Source organism: Rutidosis leptorrhynchoides, chromosome 3 (genome assembly GCF_046630445.1).
Source record: "Rutidosis leptorrhynchoides isolate AG116_Rl617_1_P2 chromosome 3, CSIRO_AGI_Rlap_v1, whole genome shotgun sequence".
NCBI classification, from domain to species: domain Eukaryota; kingdom Viridiplantae; phylum Streptophyta; class Magnoliopsida; order Asterales; family Asteraceae; genus Rutidosis; species Rutidosis leptorrhynchoides.
In genome coordinates, this window is record NC_092335.1 from 445,285,654 (window position 1) to 445,295,388 (window position 9,735).

Here is a 9,735-nt window from a genome sequence, read left to right on the forward strand (position 1 = left end):
TTAGGCATTGGTGCATGACCTACGGAACTTACGCACCCACACCGAGAAACCGTGAGATTAATTATGTAGATTTTGTTTTGAGATAGCAAAGATAAAGCACCGTTGGATGAAATTGAGTAGAACTGAAAGTGATCACGTTACATTGACCATATGGAGTGATATTGGAATGAACGTACGATTTAGTACAATATAATGACGCCAGGCCAGCGTAATTATATTGAAGTGAATTATGCAGAAGTCCCAATGTTACTACATAAGGAATATGAAGCGATTCAAAGGAAATTTTGGTAGGAACCACTTGAGTATACGCATTATGGTCTGATAAAGGCAGGAATAACCACTTAGTCTAGATACTGTACGAGAAGGGCCTGGACTGCAGAATTGATAACCCGAAAATTTGTTATAGATATAGACACCCTGGATACTTAAGGAAAAAGTTCTCAAATAGGGAAAAAAAAAAAAAAAAACTTTGGACTCACATACGATAGTGCAATCGTTATCTCAGCTATGGAGACTCGCATGGATCCTGATTTTAGTTAGGGTACGTTTCTTCACAACGATTTATCGTCTCGGAATTGTTTAATACTAGAGTGATAGAAACCTTATATCTAAGAATCCTAGTGTGATGACTAATAAGCCATTAACAATCATGAGAGTTAAGTATTCTATAGGACAAGCTAATGGTAAGTTGGCAGAGATAGAGGAGTAATTTAAGATAGTACCTTAAAAATTAACAGGTGGGTCATTTGGAGATGACCTCATGCCAACAAAACTTGGAAGTTTTATAGTAGTAGTTGGAAAGGATTAGTTACCTACGCACAAGCAGATGTTATTTGAGAAGGTTGATAAAAATTTTCATGGCAGTATAATAAGATTTGGTTGGAATGGACCTTAAAATTAACCTAATACTCATCGAGTTAGAAAGCTTTGAGGAAATAGTTGGAACGGACTGACTTTCAAGGACGAAAGCGAAAGTTATTTATAGTAAGAAGATTATTCTTATACCTCACGAGAATGGTGAGCCAAAAGCCATCCGGATTACTTCAACAACCCGAGATCCCACAATGGAAATGGGAAGGGATGACGATGGATTTCATTCTGAAACTACCGAAAACAGTCCGCAGTTATGACACTATCGGGGTTATCGTTGATCGCCTCACCAAATCTGATCACTTTCTAGCCATGAAAGAAACCGATACAATGGACAACGATACATAAAGGAAATTGTATCCCGTCACTTCAGCAATTCAAATACTATACTACCCAAGAATCGTATTTGATACTCATTCTTATGCGACACTGAATCCTAACTTATTCCGAGAGAATTCTTAATCAATGATAATCACACCATCACCCTTCTTACTTCGATATTAGTCATACCAGTTCGGAATTTCCAAAATCAATGGGTAGTTAATCCCCGTCCTCATACTCTCCCTTTCGTTTCTCACTTATAAGCAACAACTTTATACTTAAGCATTTTTGGTCGAAGGACTTATGCCCTACTAATAGTCATCAACCACATTAAAATTCAACAGTTTTCATTACCTCGTAACATTTTTGCTCAAATATCACCCGAGATTTTCAAAAGTCTTTTACTCGATTCTCATCAATCTTTTTTCAACTTGTAACCTCCGAAATATGAAAATTTTGTTTGCCAAAATTTTACTTACAGTATTTTACTGTGCGATCCTCTCAAAACTTAATAAAAATAAATTTATTTTATTTGCCATTCGTGCAAATTTTTGAAATCGTATACGTTATATAAAATAAAGTAAATAATTACTTCTTTTTGACAAATACATATGAAATTTTACTTTCACTTTTACAAATCAAAATCTTTTATTCAAAGGATATTTTACCTTGAATGGTACGTATTGTACATAACCCTAGTTTGCTAAGAACTTAATTTCTTTTCTTACATCGTCACCTTAAATGAATTCTATAAAATTTTCGTTGCTTGTCAATATAAAATTTTTCGTTGCTTATTCGTATCCAAGTCATCATGAAGACAGACAACTGTCGAAACTAAGAGATTCATGTGTGTGTATGTGATGAAGGCACTTACTACCACATCATGCAGAGCCTTCGGGCATCCACAAACACTTAAACCATTCAAAATTACTGCGTTATCCCAGGGATCTTATTCTTCACATCTGTCGGAGCGATGCTCTATCTTACATAACTCAAAGTCCTGACCTATTCCAAGGAAATTCTCATCTAGCGATATTAACATCATTAGTATTCCGACTTTAATATTAGCCATAACCTGTGTGGCATTCTGCAAAGTCAAGAAGCGATTAACTTCTCATCCTCATGCTCTATCCTTCATACCTCACTTTTTAGCAACGGCTTCGGACGTAAACATTTTTGGGCCAAAGACTTAAGTTCGGATAATCATCAAAACTACATTTAATTCATTAGTTTTCATTACCTAGTAACATGTCAACCGATGATTCAAAGATTTTTCACTCGACCTTTTTCAACTCGTAACCTCTGAAATACGAAAAACTATGTTTATCAAAATTTTTACACGTTGATTTACACGTTGCTTATTTGTGCGGTCCTCACGAGATTTATGGACAAATGAAAGTACTAAAAACTTTTCTATCACTTACGCGATTTATAAAATTATATATGTATAAATTTACCCTTACTTATTTTGGGTTAGTACATACTAAGTTATACCTTCAAGATGATTAAAAATCTCTCCTTTATTGAGTTGTTTTAAGTCAAATAATTTTGTGCAAATGGTACTCGTTATACATACTTCTAAATTTACCAAGAACTTCGTTCCATTTATGTTGTCGCATCAAACGTTTAAAGGTTTTTCAAAACTTCCTCGGTTGATATTATTAAAGGTTTCCGTATTAGACTACACCATGTAGGGATCACACTTCTTCTCTCCCTCCGTTAGGGATGAAGCTTACTATTAAAATCCTTGTTAAAAATGCTTGAGCCACTTTGGGTGGCAGATTTATAAAAAAAAATTTGTTAGGAAGTCTTTGTACTCAAAAAATGTTCCTTTTAAGGTTAAACATGGCAAAATCGCGGGCCGATAAATCAGTTTTCTGAGGTATACTCAATGGTCACCCCATTGTAGGAAGGGCACTAGGTGGGTTTCTATTCTCAATATTTCACGGCTAATCGCAACATCCTCGTAAAAATCATCTCTATGAATTAGTAGGTTGAGGTACAAGGAATCGTTTTGAGATTCTTTTCACTTAGAGTAAACCGTTCTTTACGACCAAGGGTCCACGTATCTTCTTGTCCGCGCATCTCCTTAAGTATAAGGATAAATTCAGAACAAACCGCTCGAAGAGTTCACCCTGGTTCAAAGATCACACCTTTCGTGCGATTCTCTTTCAGAAATGTAAAGTAACATACTTTAGGAATCTATGAATCTTGTTATCCTCTTGGAAGGGACTGCTTAAAACATCTGTAATACGGATATGGTTACTCTACACATTCCTTTCTTCGTTGGTTGCAACTATATGTTGTTCTAGTTAATGTTAACCCTAACTTCAACATGTAACTGAAAGGATAAAGTTACATTATGGAACTGTTCTTTCATTCCATCTAAGGATAAGTTCACCTGCAGTATGGTAAACTGGGTGATATCCTTCATTGTTCGTTCAGACCATCCTGAAGGCACTATAGATAATTATGGCTTGCATTGCATATAAGTCCGATTATTCACTTTCAGCAAAAGTTTCAATTCATATAGTCAAATGAAACGTTCTTAAATATCGAGTTCTTTATGCCTATGGTCTCTTTCCGAAATCAAGGGGTTAGTAAAATCCTGGCTAACACTATCCAGACATCAAATCGCATGGTTATGATCACCATGTTTTCCATCCTACCTGTCAGCTTTGTATTGCGACATAAGCGCTCAATGTTTTAGATGAGTTTAGTAACATTCATGATGTATTTCATGCATCCAGCTTACTAAAGATGCCTGTAAGGCTAAAAACATCATCTTTTCTTTTGTGGATATATTCAGACAACATACTCATGTTAACCAGAAACGAAATCAATTTGTTGATCTCCTAAGAGACTTAATTAATAGCATATACCTATTCTTACTTTTATACGCCAGAGTACCTTTCAAGGTAAATAGCTCACTTTGTAGTAAAAATACATATTACGACATTGAACAACTGAACAATGCAAGGTTGGCCTCGGATTCACGAACCTATATCATTTATATGTATATTAATACATATAATCATATTCGAATAAATTTATATATTATATCTTAGATTATATATCATATATATTTAACTTGTATATATTTAATATAGTTAATGTTTTATAGTTTTTATATATATACATATGATTAATATTATATCAAGAGTCAACAATTTGTTATATGTAAATATTTATATAAATAATCTTAATATATATAATTTGATGTATTGAGGTAGTTGCAAATAACATACTCTTATATAGATTTTTTTTTTATATAAATATATTATTAATATGAAAGTAATAATGATGATAATAATAGTATTAATAATAATATCGATAATAGTAATAACCTAAATGATAATTTTATAAATCTTGATTAAAAATGATAATAATGTTAATAATAATACTAATAATTATAATATTTATAAAAATAATGATTTTTCTAATGATAATAATAATGGTATTAATAATAATACTTATATATTAATAATAGTATTTAATACTTACTAATACAATACTTAATAATTAGTACTTAAAAATAATAATAATAATTAATAATAATAATAATAATAATTACAATACTACCTCACAAGGGAAAGCTCCAAAAAGTAAAATAACCGTCATCGCCCGGGCTCGAACCCGAGACATCTCGCCTAACTAAACACCCCTTAGCCATGACTCTGTCTTGTGTCTTTCTATTTTAACTCATCTGTTTTAATAAACATAACTCGTTTTGTTTTCTGTTTCTTGAATGGCCCAAGATAGCAAATTAGAAGCCCCAATATTCAGTCCATCAAGGGAAAGCCCAATTCGATTTTTAAGGTTGATAAAAAATATGTGCAGTGGCCTAGACTTGAACCCACGACCTCTCGATTAACAAACACTCTTACAAACCACCGAACTGTTAAACTATTCTTGTTGTAACTTGCTTAAATAATTACTTATTATTTACGAATCTGTTCTGTCATCATCAAACTAAAACATCATCATCGTCCTTCGATTATCTCATCATAAAAATACAGATTATCATTTTTATCATCACTTTATTCTCATCATCTCCTTCATCATACACCCATGATCATCATTACCATCAACTAGGTTATCATTAACATAATCAAATCATAACATTACCCTCATCTATTTCGTTATCATTAATTCGAGTTTTAACGGTCTATTAATCATAATCACGAACGGATAGGAGAAATAAAAGATGAGTTTTGCAAAAATCACGGCATATATACATAACAATTTCCACTTGATGAGTGGGTGTTCGCCTAGTCCCACCAGAAAGGAAAAAATATATGGAATACGTTTTCAAATGACATCCTGCTCCTCAACTAACTCTACCCTACTCATATCATTGTTTAACCCTTAATCAAACATTATCATTATATAGTGAACCCCGTCCTAATTATTTAAAAGAAAACGTACGCATCATTTGATAAACCAAATATGGCCAACCTCTTTTCCATTAAAGTGTCGGCTATATTTTCTATCATTTTCCACTTGCATAAACTTCTTGGTGAGTTTAACGAGTTACAGAAGTAAAGTAAGCAAGTAGTAGCAGGTTATAGTTATGATTTGAAAACGCTGGTTTGGTGTGGTGTTCGATTGATGTTGCATCGAATAGGAACACAAGAAAATAACTACACTGTAACAGTGGCAGTTTGAATAGGTTATAAGTGCAGCAGCCGAAACATCAATAAATGGGTTTTTGGGATGCTTGATCGAAAATGAAAACAGAAAAAGGAATAGTTGCAGTCATAAACGCAGATGGTTTTGTGGTTCACGCTGAGAAAAGAAGAAAAGAAGAAAAATATGAATAAAGGTGGTGGTCTTGTAATATGTGTGTAGATGAATATGTATAGGCGATGTACATCCAAATATCTCATATGATTGAAGTGGGTTTGGTTTTTTTTTAAAAAAAATTCAAACGATTCTTTGTTCAAAAAGGAAACAACAAAACGCTTTTGTAATTTGATGACGTTATTTACAGTAGAAAAAGAAAAATGAGTCCTGTGGGGTTTGGTTGTTTATGAATTTTGTGATTTGAAAGTGATATTGTGAAGCCTTCTCTATCAATTATCAATGGAATGGAGTACTTAATAGCAATTTGATCGACAATTTTAAAATCAGAAACATAAAAGAAATAAAAAAAATAAAATAAATCGTTTAATTGATCTATAACTGCTTTTGTTGGTTTCCTGTGATTATATTCGATCTGTTATTCAACTTAGAGACAAAGAACACAATTTAAAACAGTATGATGGATACTTAAAACAACTTCGTACGATATCAATCCCATAAAGTTTATATGATTAATATAAATATTTAATAATTATATTAATAATAATAATCATTATATTACTAATAAAAATAAATAACAATAACTATAATAGGTTAAATGTATCAAATTTCATAGTATATTTTAATTAATAATACTGATATCAATATAATAATAATAAGATATTAATATTAGTAATTATAACAATTACATGTATTAACCTTCATATCTATATCTATATATTATATATTATATATATTGAAGATAATAAACTAACAAGTAGTGATATTTATATTAATGTTAATAATAATAATTGAAATAATAATACTATTGGTATAACAATTTATATTTTAGACTTGTAATTAATTTGATGTAATATGTAATATATATATTACGTAATATCTTTTATCAATATTGAATATTTATAAATTATATATATTATTATATATATATTATTACTTATATATAGGTTTCATAAATATTTATATTCTTAGCAACTTAATTATTATGTTCATTAGTTTACATTTTTACTTTCAGTTATTTAAATTGTATTTTATTAATTTCAAACTATTATATATACTTTTGTTTATATATATATATATATATATATATATATATATATATATATATATATATATATATATATATATATATATATATATATATATATATATATATATATATATATATATATATAGAGAGAGAGAGAGAGATGTATATACTTATATATTTATATACACACACTTATTTATGTATCTATATATATTTATTTGTAACTAATTGTTCGTGAATCGTCGGTAATGGTCAAAGGTTAAATGTTTTCTATGTAAACCGTTCAAGAATATTCGAGACTCAATATTACAGACTTTGCTTATCGTATCGAAACCATATAAAGGCTAAGTTTAAATTTGGTCGGAAATTTTCGGGTCGTCACAGTACCTACCCGTTAAAGAAATTTCGTCCCGAAATTTGAGTGAGGTAGTCATGGCTAACAATAAAAATGTTTTCATGACGAATATGAGTTGATAAATAAAGTTTTATCATCATTGAGTAATATAGATAAAATAATTCGATTATTCGAAGAGTACGAATGAAGCTATCGCCAAAAAGTGAAATTAGGAAATCAAGATTCGTCCTAACTTTTGACGTTGTCTTGATTGAATTCTGGAATTCAAAGGATTTAAAGAAAATCTTCGAAATCTAAAAGATTTGACCCTTCGGCGAATAAGGAAATTAAGATTTCTATAATTAAATACGGTGATCCGCCTCGATTACTCTGTCTGATATTTCCATTATAAATTAAGCTCTTCCGTTCCCTTATTCTCACCATTTCAATACAATCCCTAAACTTAAAAGATTATGAAAATGCTTAATCCAATTCTAAATCCTGATATTTTCCTAATTATCATTTCTGTCATCCTTCTTTTTAATCTTTCACCAGAAAATCTGTTTACTTTAATATAACCTTGGGGTGATACTATTCTTAATTATACCGTGTCTTTATATTGTTATTCGTATTAATATCCACGGTTTGTAACCTCCGGGTTGTGATTGAGCTTTATATCTTCTCTTACATTTTGGAGCTCTTTGTCTTTTTATTCTCCTCTCGACCTCTAGTAAAGCGAGTAGTGGTCCAGAATTCGTAAGTATAGAGTTTCGAATGATCTTAATGTTCTAAACAAGAATGAACGTATTAGCATGATTTGATTTGTCAAATTATCAGAATCACTGAGAATAGAACTATCAAGAATATACTTTCTTGATATGTTCAGAAGTTAAGCAAAATGAAAGAATTATGTAACATGGCACATGATGATGTTATGATCTATGAATCATCACGTTCCATTTAGAAACTCAGCATGACTTGCTGTAATATAACCACGTTGATCAAGTGTCATTATATTATACTAACTCATGCATCAGTTCCCCAACATTACTTCAAAAACATTCATATTTTAAATTCAAAGGTTCGCAGAATATAGAAATTAAAACAGTTTCCTTTTATGATATAACACAGATAGCGTGGAGAGATAATTAATATCAGACGAGAATATTTATGAAGATATCTTCAGAAATATTGAGGATATTAATAAAGAAAGGTACGATGATATCTTAGGATTTCAGAATCAAATTGTGATGAAAAAATTCATTCACGATGATTTAGAGCAATTTAGGAGTAAGGTATTCGTTAAAGATTTCGTCAGAAACAGAATCATCTGGATTCTTTATGTACAAGTTTTTAGTCCTTGTAATTTGTTCAGAGTCTCCTTCATGGTTTGCTCAATCCGGTTTCCAGTCCAACCTTCCTGAGCTTTGCCAACATACCATTCTTTATCTTTATACCTTCGACGGTTAAGGTCGAGTAAAGTTTTTGCTGCTGTATTCAGCTTTTTCAGAATTTGGAGTGTTGATTTGTAGACGGAGTGCTTTTCAAAATTTCAGAGTGGGAGATCATAATTCTAAGAGATAAGGATTATATGTATACTTATAACTGTTGATGTAGACATGCTGCGAGATTTCAAAATATTGATTTGCAAATTCCCGGTAGTTGGTATAGTAATTCTCGTTATAAGATGTAAATGAGTAAATGATAGGGTTTCACTGAATATAGTGATTTTTTGGAAAATCAAAGATCAACAGAGTTGTTGGTAAATTTATTGCTAATGTGATGAGATATAAACGGTTCTCCGGTAATGATGACGAAGGCAACTTATATATCAGGGTTATAATAAGGCAAATTCAATTGAAAGTCGAAGTTGATTTATTGGAGCTGTGAAAAAATTGGCTACCTTGAAAAAGGATTGTAAAGATATTTTGGGTAATAACAACACTGAAGGAATTAGCACAGCAAAGTGTTAAACGTTTTCTCAGTTTCCGAGAGTTTTCAAGTGCATAACTATACGCATCAATCTTTTCTTCCATAGATGAAGTGCGGTTGGTTCATCCTATCGATCGAGGCATTTTCAAGAATCATGAAAGGTTTGGACGCAGATTGTAATCGTCAAGATACAAATGAGGTTTAAGATGAAATTAAGTGGCAAACTTGAAGAATTATTTAGTTTCATATGTTATAATCAGTATTTTAATTCATTTTTTTAATTGTCCACTGTTGATAGTCCATAGTTCAAAGTCCACAGTTAGCAATTCAATAATTCATATATAGTTTAATATGTAATATTCGAATTAATTAATTAATATATATCGTGACCCGTGTACATGTCTCAGACTCGATCACAACTCAAAGTATATATATTATTATAGAA